Source organism: Gekko japonicus, unplaced genomic scaffold (genome assembly GCF_001447785.1).
Source record: "Gekko japonicus isolate JY-2015 unplaced genomic scaffold, Gekko_japonicus_V1.1 scaffold537, whole genome shotgun sequence".
NCBI lineage: Eukaryota > Metazoa > Chordata > Lepidosauria > Squamata > Gekkonidae > Gekko > Gekko japonicus.
Window position 1 is genome coordinate 617876 of NW_015162495.1, and position 18273 is coordinate 636148.

The following is an 18273-nucleotide window of genomic DNA, read 5'->3' on the forward strand; positions in this document are numbered from 1 at the left end:
ACATTCAGAGAGACTCTGAATATGGAAGTTCTATTTAGCTATTATAGTGAACAGCCAACAGTGGACCTGTCTACCATTTGCCTAATTGCCTTTTAAAGCCAAGATCTTGGGATAGTGAAGCCCATAAGTTAATCACTCTCGAAGTGAAGTACTTCCTTTTAGCATTTAGCATTGGTGAAATATTTCTAATATGGAGACTGACACATCCACTGATGGGCGGACTTGAATATTTGCTCTTGGTGGCAACATCTTTCCCAAACAGTTTTCTACAACACTTGAGCCATTTTTGTCATTTCAGGCTGGTAGCAGCAACAGATTTATTGATTTCCCTTAAATTAGTGGCGGGGTGTTCCACTTTTGATTCACCACACTGCCATGAAACTCACTGGGTGACTTTGGGCCAGTCATACAACCTCAATGTAACCCCTCCAATGGTTGCTGGGAAGACGAAATGGGGAAGAGACACCTGTATATGGTATCATGGTCTCCTTAGAGGTCTAAACAGACATTGTCCGCCTCAATTGCCCTCAATTACATTAACTCAAACACACAACTCTTATTAACTACACAGCATTTTAAACGCTAGTACATTTTCTCTGTGATCCCCGATTGGTTGAGAATACCAGTGTACCAGTTAAGGAAAAAACTGAAGAAGACATTTTGTGGGAAAATGGCACCAAAGCAGTAGCTGCCAGGGGTGGAATGGAAGTGCCGAACAAAGAAAGAGTTGAGAACTCACATAATCTGTGGGGTTTGTTGTTGTTGTTTTGAGAAAAATTCCAGCCTCCAGAACTTGCTGGCTTCTGTTCTACAATTACTACTGGAAAATATTTGCTACAGCCTTTTCATTTAATTCTACACCCGAAACCGTTTTATTGCCTTTGCCTATAGGCAGTCTAGGTCACATCCTATTTGAAAAGCTAATATCCTTTTTTAGCTATATTTAGGATTTCTGTGCTCCCCCACATCCCCCCCCCTTTTTACCATCACACCTCTAATTTTGGCCACCTCCACTGACAGGGCGGCGGCAGCTAGGAAGAGAGTTGTGAGGAGGCTCACAGCAGTATGTGACCAGACTGTCACAGGATCAATCTCACCATTAAGATGTCAATCCTTTAATAGCACTTGGAAGAGAATCAGACACTTCCCAGTGACATTGTAACCATCAAGTGTGAAAGGCACATCTTCTTGCTTGTTATGTGTAGGCGACTCTTTCATTTGCAACAAAGGCTGCTGCTAAGTGTTGTTGTTCGCATCGATGTTCTCAATATTCCTGGGGGAAATCAAAGGAAACTGGTGTCACTACAAACATCATCTCTATCAGCTTTCAGCGGTCCCCACCATCCATCAGAACGGCTCATCCCTTTTGAAACTGTCAGCACCAAAAGCCGAGCAGGAGGGTGTCGGATGCCTTTTCCTTCCACAGCTGTTCCTCAACATTAAGGGAGGGGCCATGACTCAGTGGTAGAGCATCTGCTTGTCACACAGAAGGTCACAGGTTCAATCCCCAGTATCTCCTGTTAAATAATCTGTCAGTAGGTGATGTGAAAGACCTCTGCATAAGGTCCTGGAGAGCCACTGTCTGTCTGAGTAGACAATACTGACGCTGGTGGACCGATGGTTCGATCCAGTATAAGGCAGCTTCATACGTTCAGTGTTAACAAAACAAGCTAGCAGCGTATATGTAATGTATTCAGCCTGACATGCCCGGACTTGCCCGGGCTGGCCAGGCACAATTCCTTAGTAGCTTGAGTCTGAAGACAATGGGTCCGTAGGATCCTAGCCGGCCCAATGAAAGGGCTAGGTTCCCAGCCGGGAGGCCAATTACTGTAAATAGCCTATCGGGAGTAGGGGGTGTGTCTGGGTGAGCTTGGTGGCGGGTTTTCTGAATGCATATAAACCGGCCTGCGAGCCGGTCAGTTGTCTTTGTCCTGAACTAAATAAAGGTATGCTTAGCTGAAATCACTCTCCGTCTGCATACTTTTCAGTATACGTTGGGGAGGGGGAACCTTATGAAAACTCACCTTTCAACTCTCCAGAGAATGAGAGTCCCATCTTCTCCTCTGAGGGAAGCCAGGGTCGAATGTTGAGATCTGCTCTCCAGCTGACTCGTGAAAACCTGCCCACTTGGCTCCGGAGGAGGTCTGATTGAGCACTGCTAGCCATCGGAGCTTCACAGACTTTGGCAGAAGGGCAGCCATAGTAACTCGGGGCAGCAAAATAAAACAGAAGCCCAGTGGCACTATTTGTGAGTCTTTTTGAGTCTTCATCAGATGCCACCAGCTTTTGATATCTGGAGAGCAGCTTTGATTCCGAATTGAAACAGGAGGCACCATTCATTCAACACCCCCAAAATACGATCTGTCTATTGTTTCTCCATTCATACGGCTGACTATTCCTACAATCAGTCTTTCCCTGCGCCAGCAGCACAGGACGAAAAGATGAACCATTACTCCCATGTTTGGGATGATGGCCATGACCGTATTAGGCAGGGGGAGTTCAATGGTACACACAAAATGCAAAATGCAGTTCAGCTTGTGACCAGTTTTGGAATCGCTGGTGTTTGTGAACTGGCCGTTCTTTCTTATTCTATAGAACACATATCGCACGGAACTGCTAATGACTGCTGGGTGGGGATGTGGTTTAAAGGTATTTAGGCCGACTGGGAATATTTCATGGGGTTATTCCTGAAGCTGGAGCACCACAACAGAACTGTGTGGTTCATACATGAAGGAGCTGGAAGCAAACTGTTGGAGAGGCAGGCTGAGTTGGCTGGGGCACTGTGCGAGGGGAGCCCCTGCTGGTTGGACAACACATTTTGGCACCACTTTGGGTCTCTTGAGTCTTGATTCGGGCCCAATCTAAACACGACACCAGCATGTCAGAAGAACTCCCCATGTGCCAATGTTTACACCCAGCATCTTGTTTAAACCGGGCACTCTGATGCGTTGCATGCAACATAAGCATGGCAAAGACTGTTAACTTCTGGCATTATGCTGGTGTGTTAATGTTGCATGCATAACATCCCGGTTTAAATGATGCATGGGTCTTTCCCACAAGGCAGTGCTTCCTTATGGAAGCTCCAGGGTGCCAGCAGCTGCCAAAACAGCACAGTCACAAGAGGTGCTTCCAGATGGCAGCTGTCCTGGAATTTTTCCTTTCCCAGTGCCTGGGCAACCATTTACCACCCACCACCCCCAAATGGGTGAGTCTTTTCCCAGGTTTTAAAAAACAAACAAACCAAAAACTGGTAATTGACAGTTCAACACACCATTATATGACACACCGATTGCCAATTTTTTTAAAAGCTCAAAAAAGCCCCCTGGTGGCTTCTCAAGGAAGGGAGGTATGGCTGGTATGAGAACCTGGGCAGGGAAATGGCTGCTGCGTGAATGGGACCAGGAGAATCCAGACTTTACCGCCCAACCAGGCAGCCAGCTAGGCTTTGCTGCAGTCTTCCGAAAACAGTGGCGCAAAGTAGGTTTGGGAAAGACTGCAGAAAAGTCAAGGAAAACTTAGGAGGTGCATGGGAGTAGCACAGTGCTGTCTAGAGGCTGGGGGAAGAACCCCACTTCCAACAGCATTGAAACTGGGGCCAATCACCTCTGTGGAAACGACCATGAGAGCCAGTCTGGTGTAGTGGTTAAGAGTGCAGACTCTAATCTGGGAGAACCGGGTTTGATTCCCCACTCCTCCATGTGCAGCTGCTGATGTGACCTTGGGTCAGTTACAAATTGTTTTCGAGCTGTTCTCTCACGAACAGTTCTTGAGAGAGCTCTCTCAATCCCACCTGCCTCACAGGTGTGTGTTGTGGGGAGAGGAAGGGAAAGGAGATTGTAAGCCGCTCTGAGACTCCTTTGGGCAGTGAAGGGCAGGGTATAAATACAATCTCTTCTCTAATATCACCCTAGTAAACATGACCTTGTATCAGGTCTTGATCCCCAGTACCCCAAGAGCAGTTTGTTGGGGGGGGACTTTTGGAGTCACGGGGTGTGTGCGTGTGTGACCACTCCACTGATGAAAATTCCTTCCATCAGCTACAGCTTTCCATGGGATCCAATCCTGTGTCTCATCAATCCACTGATGAAAATTCCTTCTATCAGCTACAGCTTTCCATGGGATCCAATCCCGTGTCTCATCATGCATACCGTGGGACACTATAGTTTTGTTTTTAAACTGTGATAATTTACATGACTGGAAAAATAAGAAGCACTGATGACGGGGTGGGGGGGGGGAGGCTATTTATGCAGGCCAAGATAGGAAAACACAGAGTGAATACAAATGGCCAGCGTCTTAGGAACTCTGCTTTTTGGTAATATAAAAAGTACATTAATAACATCCCCTGGTATAATAGATGGTGCTGGTATATTTACTGGAGAAACATTCACTATGTGTCTTGGGTACATTTGTCAAACTCCCCCAAAAGCTATGTACGTAAGCAAGTGTCTCATCAGTTCGTCTGGTGCTTTTCAGATGCTCTTTTAAGTTTTTCAATTAGTGCTTAAAGCCGGGAAAGGGGCTTTTAAATGATCCCGGGCTCTCGCACAGTCGTGTAAATTATGAACAAGTTATGAACCCATTTGGTGCGAGCTGCATTAAGAATTGTGGTCCTTGAAGTTGGGTGTTTTTTTGTTTCTTTTTTAATTGCACCATCTTTCATATCACTTTGAAATATTTCAGATGCAGGCAGAGAGCCTGTCTTCCAAACAAATGGGGGTGGGGGGGAGCTACGAAGAAAGGAAATTGCAGGATAATGGAACAAATGGCTTGCAGCCATACCACTATGGGCTTTGTGATCTCATCAGAGCAAATATGTAAAGCTGCCTTGGATTTGCTTAGCACTGAAACAGGGGACCTCTGAAGGAAGCGAGAAGGAAATGTGGTGGTGACATCTTGGTAGGTGGCTCTCTTTCATTTGAGAGTCAGGGTTTCGTTAGGGCCCTGCTGACTGCAGGAGGGCAACGGTCCATGAGTTACCAGAGCAGATGTTCTGGCTTCCTGGAGTTGGGTCATCATGAGCCTGTTGGGGCACCAGAGCTTACGATCTTCGGCTCACACAGTAAAATCCAGTTGGAAAGTGCACTGAAAGTGGATTATTTAGTGCGTGTGATTGCAGCCTTAGCCTGAAATCCTAAGGACACTTTCCTGGGAGCAAAGTATCCTCAGGATTTCAGCCTAGGATCACTTAACACAGGACTGAGTAGACCTTCTTAGATTGTCCCCTTTGGTCATACGTTGTTGTCAATACTTTTCTCTTCTTGGTGTAGTGGTTAAGTGTGTGGACTCTAATCTGGGAGAACCGGGTTTGATTCCCCACTCCTCCACTTGCACCTGCTGATGTGACCTTGGGTCAGTCACAAGCTCTGGCACAGCTGTCCTTGAAAAAGAGCAGTTTGTGTCAGAGTTCTCTCAGCCCCACCCACCTCACAGGGTGTCTGTTGTGGGGAGGGGAAGGGAAAGGAGTTTGTAAACCGCTCTGAGACACCTTTGGGTAGTGAAGGGCGGGGTATAAATCCAATCTCTTCTTCTTCTTCTTCTTCTTCCCTGGCAGCAGGCTTCACCCTCCTCTGCCAGTGCAAATATGGGAGAACATCTGATGTAGGAATGTCAAATGTGTATGCTGCTGATCAGTTAAATGCCTCTTTGTAGCCTCTGGACTTCTTGATTAAGGGAAGGCATTCTGTTTCTTTAGGTGAATGAAGGCATTTCTAGGAGGACTTCTTGTGAGGGATAAGGACACGGGAAGCTGATAGGGTGTATGCATCTGCTCAAAGATGCCAATGAGGGTGGCATATACTTCTGCTGCCTCAATGTACGAAGGACAATGCCAGATGACTGTATCTGAAGAAGTGTGCATGTACACGAAAGCTTATACCTTGAATAAAACTTTGTTGGTCTTAAAGGTGCCACTGGACTCAAACTTTGTCCTGCATCATTCACTGTAGGTATTTGTTGTTTGGTTTTGTAGTCAAACTTGAGTTGAGAAAGGTGGGCCGTAAGTGAAATGAAATAAAAACCTGCATTTTGCCATTTGAGAGATCAGCAGGTTAACTATGCCCTTTTAAAGATTTTGCAACTGCACATGCAGGCACGTGTTCTTCGTCTTCCACAACACGAATCCAGAATGTCAGTGTTGTCAAATGGGTTCAACTTGCAGCTCTCGTGTAAAAAGAATGATGAATTCCCCAATGAAAGTGAATAGTCTACTTTCTTGTTTCCAAAAGGACGCTTTGGGCCAATTTACTAAGGCCCATTATGTACACACATCTTACTGCAGATTTTCAGAGCACTAAACCTTTAATCTTGACTTTGGATTCTGTGCTTGCCTTGCGTACTGTTCTTTCCCCTCCAGTGTATTTATTCTGCAGCTACAGTTAAAAATCCTCTAGTGCTCCGCAATATGGAAAACAGGGCTTCACAGCTGTTTGTCAGTTTCAAAAAAAAGTCTGCTCAGTTTCAACATCAGTTTTCCCCCTTTGCCTGCATTCCTTTCTGTTCCGTTCTGCTAAAATGCATGTGCAAAACCTGAACCATGAGTATTTTAATGGAAGGCACTTGCTGGACACTACTGTGCAGGCGCAATAGGGCAATTGCATATTTTTTTTAAAAAAGCTTATAATGTCACCCCCCCACACGTCACAGGTGATGTTCCACCCTGATTTAGAAAAGTGCATTCTCTGCTGTGTTATCAGCCACTGTAAAAAAATGGGAGTCACACAATCTCATAATATGGGGGGACATGTTGAGTGTACAGAATGCATGGCAGAACCCACTGGCATTGCAAGCTGTGATCACTGGCAACACATGTGTGTGCATGTGTGCCTGTGCAAAGTCAGTTGCGACTCCACCATGCTTTGCACAGGGAGGAGTCCTCTGGCAGAAGCTCTGGAAAGCTTTTTTAGTCTTGTCCCACTAAATTAGGGGGAAAAATGGGGGTATTTTCATCAATGCCCTAGCACAGCTGCATAGTAATGCTAATTTCCTGCCCTTCCTTGCAAATTTCTGTGGTTTTCTCTTTGTGATTCTCTAATTTTATCCTGCAAACTGGTTGTGATCTTAGCAGTTTTTTTAGAGCCTATCCTGTGCAGATTGCACTCTGTCCTGCAAATGAATTGATCCCAAGCGATTCTTAAGTTTGGCAGTTTGCAGAAGGTCAATGTGTCTTCTGGAGACTGCCAAAATGGTCCCCACCTCCAACTTTGTTCACTAAAGAATTAAAGGGGGAAATGTTTCCAAAGCTTTAGGCTGTCTGCCCCATTCTCTCTCTTTCTCTTTACATCTCATGTCAATTTCATTCCTCGCTAATGATCCCCATTATTTTGTTTGCATGCAGCACTGAATTTATTTTTTTTTGCACTGAGGATATTTGCCTTCTCTCTGATCCCCCTTTCAAGTCAATACCAGCAGGGAATTAAATCTTGCGCAGCTCCTTTTAAACTCCCCCTCATTGTTTATTTTTTTAATTCAGTGATCCAAGACTAGCAATAGTCTCATGTCGCTAGACTCATATCGCTTGTCAAGAAAATCAAAACTTTTAAAACAAGTGGGAAATGGAGCTTATACACCAAAGGGGGAGTGTGGCAGAAAGTACAGAGTGGGCGGAATGAGCTTGATGTGGGTGGGGGAGTGGCCTTTGAGGGGCGGCAAAGGGTGGGGAGTATCTGAGGGAATCTGTATGGTTTTGAATTACTTTTGGCTTGGAGGCGAGACAAGGGGAAAATTGGCATAAAAGCACTCTCAGACAACCTGGGGAAACAGTGACCAGAATGCGAATTGAGCTCGGGAGGAAAATCATTGCAGAATGACCAAGAAAACCCATCAGACATGCATGGCAAAAGTGAGGGGAAAACCCCATGCATAATAGCCCTAAAACAGCTGTTTTGGAAGCCTGTGAAAGACTAATGAACACTACCTAAACATTGCAAATGGCAAGTTGAACCCAGTACTATGCCAGACTGGATAGTGGTCTTTTGTGCAAGAGTTGCATATACAAATTCCACAACTGTACCAGTTTTTACCTGTGAAGTGTTGAAAGGCACGGGGTCACAAACCCTTCCAGTCCATGTTACGCAACTTACAGACACCTAATAGTTTCTTGGCTGGATTAAATATTGCCCATAGCTGCAGAAAAGACATTAGCTCTCACCTGATGTTTATTCTCCATATGCATGGAATTTCTATACAAGGGAACACAATTTCATATGGTGGTAAATGAAGCTTAGGAATGCTCAGAACAAATCTGCAAAAGACTCTTAAACCCAAAAAGCGGCTAGTGGTGTGGATCCCATCTACTGTCACCAGAAGAGCCACTTAAAACAGAGGAAGGCTCCTCCAAGATGGAGGAAGGCTTCAAACTTTGCTCAATGAATGGTAAGGATAGGCCCCACCTCACCCTAACTGTACTGTCCGCAGCTACTTACTATGTGGATACTTCACTTCCCTCAGTATTACCATTTTTCATTTCTTCCGGCTGCTTTAATGAGTACTAAATTCCAACCAAACGGATTTCTGAAACTACCACCTTTGGAGTCCCACAAATTACCATATGAACCCAAGTGAGTGTGTGTGTAAAGCACCATTAAGTCGCAGCCAACTTATGGTGACTCCAGCCAAGGGGCTTTCAAGGCAAGGCATTCCTCTGCAGAGTCTTCCTTAGTCTTCTTTCTAAGTACTAACACTGCTTCGCTTCTGTGTAGGGATGAGCATGAACCGGCTCACAAACTACATGAAATCTGGGCTGTTCATGGTTTGTGAAGTGAAGATCGTGGCAGGTCAACCGGCATGAACTTTCCAGCTGTTTGTGGAGGTTCCTGAATGGATACCTCTCCAGACAGACAGGGGTCCTTTCCGCATTGGCCTGCCACTCTGGATTTTCTGTGTCTGAGTCAAGGCAATTTAAGCCCACGGCAAAACAGCATCCAAATAACCCGGGGCAACAGCAGGCTGAAACCGGGCTGACCACTGAAGGGAGGGAATGTAATGTAGAAGGGGGGGGGGGCCGGAATAAAAAGGTTGAAGTCGATTTTAGTGCAGAATGGGAGGGAAAACCTGGATTAGAAAGAAGGTTGAACTTGATTTTAGTGCAGAATTGCTGGGAGGACACCACAGTGAACATGGATTAAAAAGAGAGTGCAGGAAGGGCCTGTCTCTGCTCAGTCTAAATGTTTACACAACTTCAACGCAACAGGGGCACAGAACTTGAGGGGCATGTAGGGAAGCATCTGGGGGAGGTCCCCTGGGACTTTGATGTCTCTAACTTGTTTGGGATCCATTCTACACACTCACAATGACCTCTGTCATTTTCCCAGAAAGCACTTTCCTGAGGGCACCCTCCTTGAAGGGGGGGGGGCATAACTTGGACCTGTAAATCCAACCCTCACAAAACCTGAAGGGCAGGCAGAGGAGAGTCAGCCAGAGATCTTCTGTGAGGTTGGTGTCTCTAGCACACCCGTTCTACCAGGTCACGAACCTCACGGTCCATTTGGCTGCTAAAAGTTTGTCAGTTTGTGGTTCGTGAACTGGGCGTGCCGTGAACCATGAACAGAACCACATTTTCCTGGCTCATGCCCTGGTTCTGTGATCTGACAAGACTGGGCTGTCCCATGCCACCTTCCCTACTGAACCCAAGAGTACTAATGAAGGTATCATTTCCAAGGTGTTTGGCTAGACTGAGAACAAAGGACATCTTTGCTTACGAGAGACGAGAATCCCATTTCCTACAGATTGGTGGCTACACAAGAAGATCACTCTCAAAGGTGACAGTTTTGGGCTGCAGCTGAAGGGAAAGTCAACGGCATCCATCTGGTGGGGACTCTTCTGGAATATGGGGCATCCCTTTATCTAAAGCGGTGACTAGTAGGAAGGATAAGTGGTCTTTGACCATCCGGTTATCGTCCAACAAGATATTTCACAGACCTAGCTGTGACCATCTATTCTTATGAGCCTTATCAGGGAAGGAGAAAAAGAAACGGCGTCTTCATCCATCCAGACCCACCTTTGTTGTTCCCTCGGAGTGGTGCTCCTGATTCTTGGTTGCCTCTCTAGTACCATCTACGGAAGAGTCCAAGTAACAGTGGGGAAAGAGGTTGAACGTGTTTCAGGAAGGGTATGAAGGCTCCTTTTGAAGCAGGCTAACCCAGCTACTTTCTTTGAGGAGAGAAGTAGAACTTCAAACCACCCCCACCCCTGGTGGAGGGGTATTTCTACTCAAAATCACTTGTTTTCTTCGGCTAATATTGTTGGTAGCTGTGTTGGTCCTTAGGACAATTCTAAAAACAACAGGATAAGAAGAACCGGATTTTAATCCAGTAGCACCTCAAAGACCAACAAGATTTCTGGTGTACAGGCTTTTGAGACTCTAATCTTCATCAAATAGGGAGCTTTGACTCTCGAAAACTTAGGCCCGAGGATTTGTGTTGGTCTTTAAGGTACTGGTGGTGGTGGAAAGTGCAGTCAAGTCACAGCCAATTTAGGGGTTTTAAAGGCAAGAAATGTTCAGAGGTGATTTGCCATTGCCTGCTTCTGTGTCACCAAGCCAGGCTTCCTTGGCGGTCTCTCATCCAAATACTATCCAGGGCTGACCTTGCTTAGTTTCCAAGATATGACAAGACTGGGCTACCCTGGGCTATCCAGGTCCAGGTAGTTGAAGGTACTGCTGGACTTGAATCTTGCTTTTCTACTGCAAACCAACAGGGTTATACACCTGAAGCTCTTTGATTAGGACCACCAGAAATGCTACAAAATAATGAGCAAGCACCTTGACCTGGATAGCCCAGGCAAGCCTGATCTCGTCAGATCTCGGAAGCTAAGCAGGGCCGACGCTGGGAAGTATTTGGATGGGAGACCTCCAAAGAATACCAGGGCCGGGAGGCACAGGCAGGCTGTCAAGAAGAAGAAGAAGAGATTGGATTTATACCCCGCCCTTCACTACCCAAAGGCGTCTCAGAGCGGCTTACAAACTCCTTTCCCTTCCCCTCCCCACAGCATACACCCTGCGAGGTAGGTGGGGCTGAGAGAGCTCTTGACAGAAACTGCTCTTTTTCAAGGACAGCTCTTATCAGAGCTACGGCTTGCCCAAGGCCATCCAGCCAGGTGCAAGTGGAGGAGTGGGGAATCAAATCCGGTTCTCCCAGATTAGAGTCCGCGCACTTAACCACTACACCAAACTGGCTCTTCTCTGAATGTTCTCCCTGCAATGTCACATGGTGGAAGTCCCAAGCAAGCACCATAGAGTCTTAAAACGGAATGCAGTATGTGCTGTGGACTTAGCTTAATTACACTGTGCTGGCTAGAAAACCAATGAGACTATAAAAGCCAGCAGCTAATCATATATATCTGCAGTATTAATCAGAATAGAAAAATTCCTCTAGATTGACAGACAGTTTGAGAACACCATCTTCCTTAAGCTCTCAGAAATTTTTGTCCAATCCAGGTTAAAGGCTACTTTCCCTTTCCCTCTTTGTTTTTTTTCCCATCTGATACCAGTATATCATTTCCCTTGTATAAAAGAAAACTCAAAACATTTTTTCTTTATAACTGGTGGTAAAACTTTATTATTCAAGTTTAGATGTAACAGACACCTTTTGCTGCCTGAAGAATTGTTTGCATAAGAAATACACCAGGAACATGTTTGTGAGTAGAAATGAACATGCACTATGAAAACTGGGTAAAGGGGGGGGGGAGCACAAATAGGGAAACAAAATAAAACAAAATACCCATGTGTTGTAAAGGACAGAACAGCAAAGAGCATTGTAGAGTCGTTTCAGAGCCATACATGGAAAAGGTAATCTTGAGCAACATGGTATCACTCCATGGGTGGATGAGATTTCCATTGGTGAATATTGCTGTTAAACGTTACATGACCATGACATGTTCTGAGATGCTGTCTCTCATTCTTTCTCCAAGGAGAGTGGAGAACCTCCCCAGAAAAGTATGGAAGTCCTACCACGACACAAATTGAGGCTACCAACTATAGTGATCGGTGTCAGATTCCTTTATGGTTCCCAAGGGTAAGAAACAGATCTAACTTGAGGAACCATCCACTGGGAAGTCCTCCCGAACAAGTCCCCCTGGGGTCTAATAAAAAGCACAGCAGCATTCGTGAGCAATGCCTGTTCGTTTCAATGAGGCCTGAGCAGGAAATAGCCACATGGACCGTGCATCACTGCATTCACGGGTAAGGAAGGGATGCCATTTGGATTTTCTACTCCAGACACCATAACATCTTGGGCCAGCCCTACATGCCAGTCTCACTCCAAAAGTTGATTGCTGCACAGAGAACTTGTTCTAAGACATATTTACGTTTATTGCAATGAAGTGTACATTGGACATTGCTATTTCTAACCCTCCTTTAAGCAGTTTATTTAACCACATAAAGTGTTTTTCTCTGCCTCAGCAGCTGCCAGGTTTGAGCTCTCTGACCCTACTTGATCTCTCAAATACTGGGGAGTCAGGAACCCACAGCTGTCACTTTGCGATTCTTTTGCTCAGCCTACTAAATGAAAGTATAGCTTCCCCTATTGGCCATGATCCAACAGCTCCAACTGCACACACAAAGCTCTACGCATCAAACAAGGTTGCCAACTCTGCGTTGAGACATTCCTGGCAGTTTTGGGGGTGGAGCCTGGGGAGGACAAGGACCTCAGTAGAGTCTAATGCCACAGAGTCCATCCTCCGAAGCCTCCATTTTCTCCAGGGGAACTGATCTCTGTAGCCTGGAGATCAGTTATAATTCTGGGAGATCTCCAACCACCCAAGCCTCAAAATGCTCTCTCATTACCCTCTACGGAAGGGAAACCCTGCCTGCATGTAATGAGAAGAGTATTTACATCTTGTGGAAAGAAAATGGAAAGCTGTGGATTGTGGCTACCATTTTTATGAAGAAGGCAAGCTGACCTGTGTACTGCTTCCATTGGCCAGGATCAAATCCATCCCAAACTGGGCAAAAATATGCCATGTTAGTTTGAGTGAACCATTTTTCAATGTCTTTGGCTTTTGAATAATTGTCAAGTAGGCATAATCACATCGAGATGGCCAAAGCAGACGTTCCTTTTGAAAATGATGTGTAATTTAAAAAGACTGAAAGCAGCCATGGCAGAGAATGGACAACAGAGAGCCATTTTGGGCACTGCACTTTATGTAACAGAAATGAAAACAAAGTTGACAATTCCTGAACATCATCTGCAAGAGGAGGAGGATCTGCATAACTTAACTACTTAATGTATCTTCCTTTCAACTTTTTATTATTCTGAAACCCCCGTGAAACCGTAGTAGATCACAGTTTTTTCATCCACTACATATTATTGAAAGTATCTGATTTAGACAAACAAAAGGGTGGCTATGGGAAACAGTACTTGGATTATCACCCACCCCGTTTGGGATTTTGAACATGAGAGACCATATCTGGAGATTTTATTGGAAAACAAATACTCTGGCATGAAATTAGTGAGGATAAGAGCACCTAATTCTGTGCTGGATTTTATCTATTCATTTGGCCTTTTTATACTCATAGCCAACTCCTGCATTATGTTTTTCAGGCACAAGATGATCATTCCTGTATCTCAACAAATGCAAAATTATCTAGTGGCTAATTACAAAATTATCTAGTGCCTCTAGAAGGGGCTCGTTACTTCATGGGCTGTTGGAAGAGCCACATGTGTGTGTAACTCAGGAACAAGTAAAAAGAGATAGTTGGAGATCTAATCATAGACCTTTCAGGATCTTTTTCTAGGTGACAGTAGATAGGGGGACGGGACGGGACGGGACGGGACACAGTTCAGACTGAGGCAGTAAGTGGGCCTTTAATCATTTGCCTGGCCTCAAATGGCATCCATTTGCTATTTGCCCTATGGGAAGAAACACAGGTTGCCTAGATTGTCTGAATATTTCACCAAGAAGACAATCAGTAACTCTGGAGTACCTCAGTCAGTAAAATGGCACTGGGAGGAAGGTTATATACCACTTTCCAAATCAGTTGCCCCTGACAAGTGTGTCTGCTATTTACATATAAAAGCTCCTTAGGTAATCCCAGAATTTCCATAAAAGATACAGGACTGTGACAATCCTACCTCTCTCAAACACAATATGGAACGGTATTATCTTACTTTGGAAAGGAGAATAGAGGGCTAGCTCCTAGGCAGACATAATCATGGAACAACCCCCAGCTGAACACTATGTCTCTGGGTGCAGCCATTTTTGAATATCCAATTGGGGGAAAAAATGTTGGTCCTATTTTCCCAAAGTGAGAAAGACCACTTAAACAGAAACAGATGAGTTGACAAGAACAAATGTAATTTAGTACTATTGTTATAATCAAAACCAACCCTGCATTTTTCTGTGCCTTTTCTTGCAATTACTACACTCTTTTTTATCGTCCAAACCATGGCCCTTTTAGAATCCTTATGCCTGTCTCTGTCTTTCTAAGAAGTTAATGCATTGCTGGTCCGTTATTCTCAGAAACAAGTGTATCTTTTACACCGACTGGAAACAGCAGAGATGACCAACTTATTGGCCCTGAAGTTCAGCTGTTGGTTAGAGAGAACAAGGACCCCAAAGACATACCCAATCAGAACATACAGTTTCAGAAGTCCAAATAAAGCCTGAAGGAGGATCCACTCTGTCATCATATCAGGGGAAATGGCAACACGTACAGACCATGTAGATCCTCAGACAGAACATTCTCCGTAGGACTTAGCGGCTCAGCTCTGGAGTGTTGTTAACCTGTGGAACTACTCTCTGCAGGCCACCCCTGCAAGGTAGGACACGACCTAAAAAACCCTAACCAATCTCCATTTCTGATGCTACAAATGCTCAGAACTGGACACACCGACCGTCTACCAAGACCTGTGCATTTCCTGAAATGTAACCAACAGGTATATGGGTGCACAATTCAGATCAGGGCAACTATATGAGGGGAAAGGGGGTAAGCCTCCCCCCCCATACCATTTACCCAACCTGAAATGGTCCTGGGGATCAGCTATTTGCCCCATTTGGGAATTTTCTGTGGGACCCAACAGATTCTTTAATAGAGTAGAGAAAAGGCATGTCCTTCTGAGCTTTGGCTGCCTTCATAATGTAAGTGGGAGAATGACATATTTGAAAAATATAGGCACGAACCATTAAACATTAAATATATAGAAAACTGCTATATCAGAAAGAAGGTTAGGCTAGACTCTTTCTTGATGAGATGTTTAGCTTTCTGTGTGCAGGGAAGTTTTTTAAAAGCACTGGGGAGCATTCAACCCCCCTCCCCCCGGCACTCCTCGGAGGATGAGAATATGTGAATTTTCAGTTACCTGGATCCTAAGAGCTAGAAATCAAATTGGAGTAGATGATATCGTACGAAGCTATTGAAGATAATGTGTTAATGGTCTTTTTCCTCATGATTCCTACCCCTTTAAAAAAAAGCAACTTAGTGGGAACTAAGTGGTATTATTGTAAAGGAAGAACTTTTGGAACATCTTGGTATATGTCAGTCTATACTCTTCCTGTCTATTAATACTGAGTGCTGTTTCCATAGGTTACCTGTTAGTGTGGAAAACAGTCAACACAATGACTGTACAGTTTAATTTTTAGCACTGGGAGCGGATAAAACAATGGCATGTGTGTGTGTGTGTGTGTTTAAATGGAACACCACACCCCTAGAGGAGGACCATCCATTGCAGGCTCTGCTCTTGAGTCCTGACACAATTGTTATGTTCTTGAAGGACAACTGCAAATGCAGCATGGTGCTGAAGAAGAAGATCTTGCAGAAGTGGAAATGCGAAACGGCAGCCTTCCTGACCCGAGAATGCAACTGAACAGTTGTTCACCGCAACCCTGAGTGCACAGTGAGACTTGGTGTCGCCAATGCTAGACCCGTGCAACTTCCAAGCCAAACGTAGCCCTCTGGGACTTGATAGTGGAGCCCAATGAACACCCCCACCCCCACTATCCCAGGCAGAACAGGGGAAAATGGGAGGCTTCCTGAGTCCCTGGAAATAGATTCAGGCAGCTGTGTTGGTCTGAAGCAACAGAACAAAGTTTGAGTCCAGTGGCACCTTCAAGACCATCAAAGTTTAATTCTGGGGATAAGCTTTCGTATACATGCACAGAACTGAAGAAGTGCGCATGCACATGAAAACCTATGCCCAGAATTATACTCTGTTGGTCTTAAAGGTGCCACTGGACTCCAACTGAGTTCCTGGAAGGCAGCTTTTAGCTTGGAGATGCTTGTAGTGGAAGTAATGCCTAGCATATGCCGGCTCAACATCCAACAACAGCCTCACTGCAGGCTCTCCGATGGTTCTCCAATAGCCTCTGAGATATGTGAATTCTGTAACACTGCCAAGATCAGAAAAAATTTTGATAGCCACCAAGGGAGCACTACCCACACAGCTTGATATCCCCCACAGGTTGGTTAAATATAAGTTTAGGATGAATAAAAATGACCATAGGTCAAGTGGTCACTCACCACAGGGTCCTGGCGAGGTGACATGACTGCTGTCGGTCATCATTGCTTGGATTATTCTGCCTCTGGATTTTACTGTACAGATGGCCACCTTGCCAGTTGGTGATTATTCTGCCTCTGGATTTTACTGTACTATTCAGACAGCAGAAGAATGATACAGAAGAGTACAGATGGCCACCTTGCCAGTTGGTTTCCACTGCCCATGTGAACATTTGTATTCATCCTTATTTTCTTTACTGAAGGCATGGGGGGGGGGGAAACCCTGCTGTTCAGGCCAGCTCTTCTCAGTTTTACACTCTCTTTGACCCTACAGATACGACCCTAACCTCAGTCCTCTCTTCCTCCTCTCTGGCCGTGTGTATTTTAATCACGACGTTTTCCAGATCAGAGAATGATGCGTCTGATCTATATTAAATGCTATGACCTCTTTAGTACTCTTTTAGCTTTCGTTAGATGACTATTTGAGGGAGGCAGCATGTAAGTGAGATCAGAACAGGGCCCTTAGAAGACATCTTCTGAACTGGGGGGATCTAGACCTGATACATTTTCCCTAGAGCATTTAAGAGCATAAAAAGAGAGAGAGAGAGAAAGGGGAGAATGGCATATGGGACAGACATTTCCAACTCCACTCGCTGCAACGTTCAGGAACCAGTCGTCCTCTCCAGCCTCAAGAGACGAAGACCCTGCGATGCGATATACGGAAACAAGCCCCCCCCCCCAACGCAACACAACAATAACACATGAAGCGACTGTGTAATATGGACAAAGAATGGGAGTGCAATGCTACTACAAAGATGCGATTTAAAAACAAACAAAAAAACCAGTGCCAAGGAGTCAGATGGCACCTCTCAACATAATCTCTGAAATGTTTCCTCTGAAACATAGACAAAGCGATAAAAAGAGGATATATGTTTATCATTTTAAGCATAACAATGTGAGTTAAGAGCTCAAGAATACAAAAAAAAAAAGTACTTGGAATGAACAGTGCTACCCTTTTTCTCCCTCCTAAGTAGACATAAAAATATTTTCATTTCCTTCTTCTGCTTCTTTCCCCCCCATATACCATTAATATCAACAAAGTCCATTCATTCCATGTTACCGTTTACAATTTTTAATGCACGCACGCACGCGCACTCACACACACACCCACACACACACAAAGAGAGAGAGATACCTACTGCAATAGAAAGTTGCTTCATTACCTTGTTTGCTACATTTGCAAATGTAAACAGAGCGAGGCTGAGCCAGCGCTGCATCTTACGCATGATGGAATATCTTTGTTGCATACGTACACTGTAGAAAATAATTATTCAATATGTCAGGCACCATTATTTGAAATGTAATACATTAATATTTACTAGAAAAATAAGTTCTTTTTTTTCCTATTTGTTCTCCCAACTTCTTAAATGAAATAAGTTAATCTGACAGTGCATCCAGTAGCTTGTAATATCTCTTGTACATCAACCTTCGTAAAAAATAAATCAAGAAACTACTGGCTGGGCCAAGAGAAACGGGGGGGAGGGGGGAGACATCAAAGTCCATTTTGTTGTTGATCCTTGTAGCATCTATTGGAGGCGTGGCTAACAGCACCTTGAACCGATGACTGAATATTTAGTTTTTTAGCCCTATTTCCCTGAGCAGTTATGCTGAGGAGCGGTCCCTTCATGAAATAGTTTTACAAAAGCTTTTTTAAAAAAGGATTAAAAATAAAAAATGGCTATGAAGGCATCTCCCATACTACCTAGCAAAAGCTGGCATGAAGCCTAGCAGAGGGATTGACCAATGCATATAAATAACCAAAGGCCTTTGGGGAGATCAGTCATGCA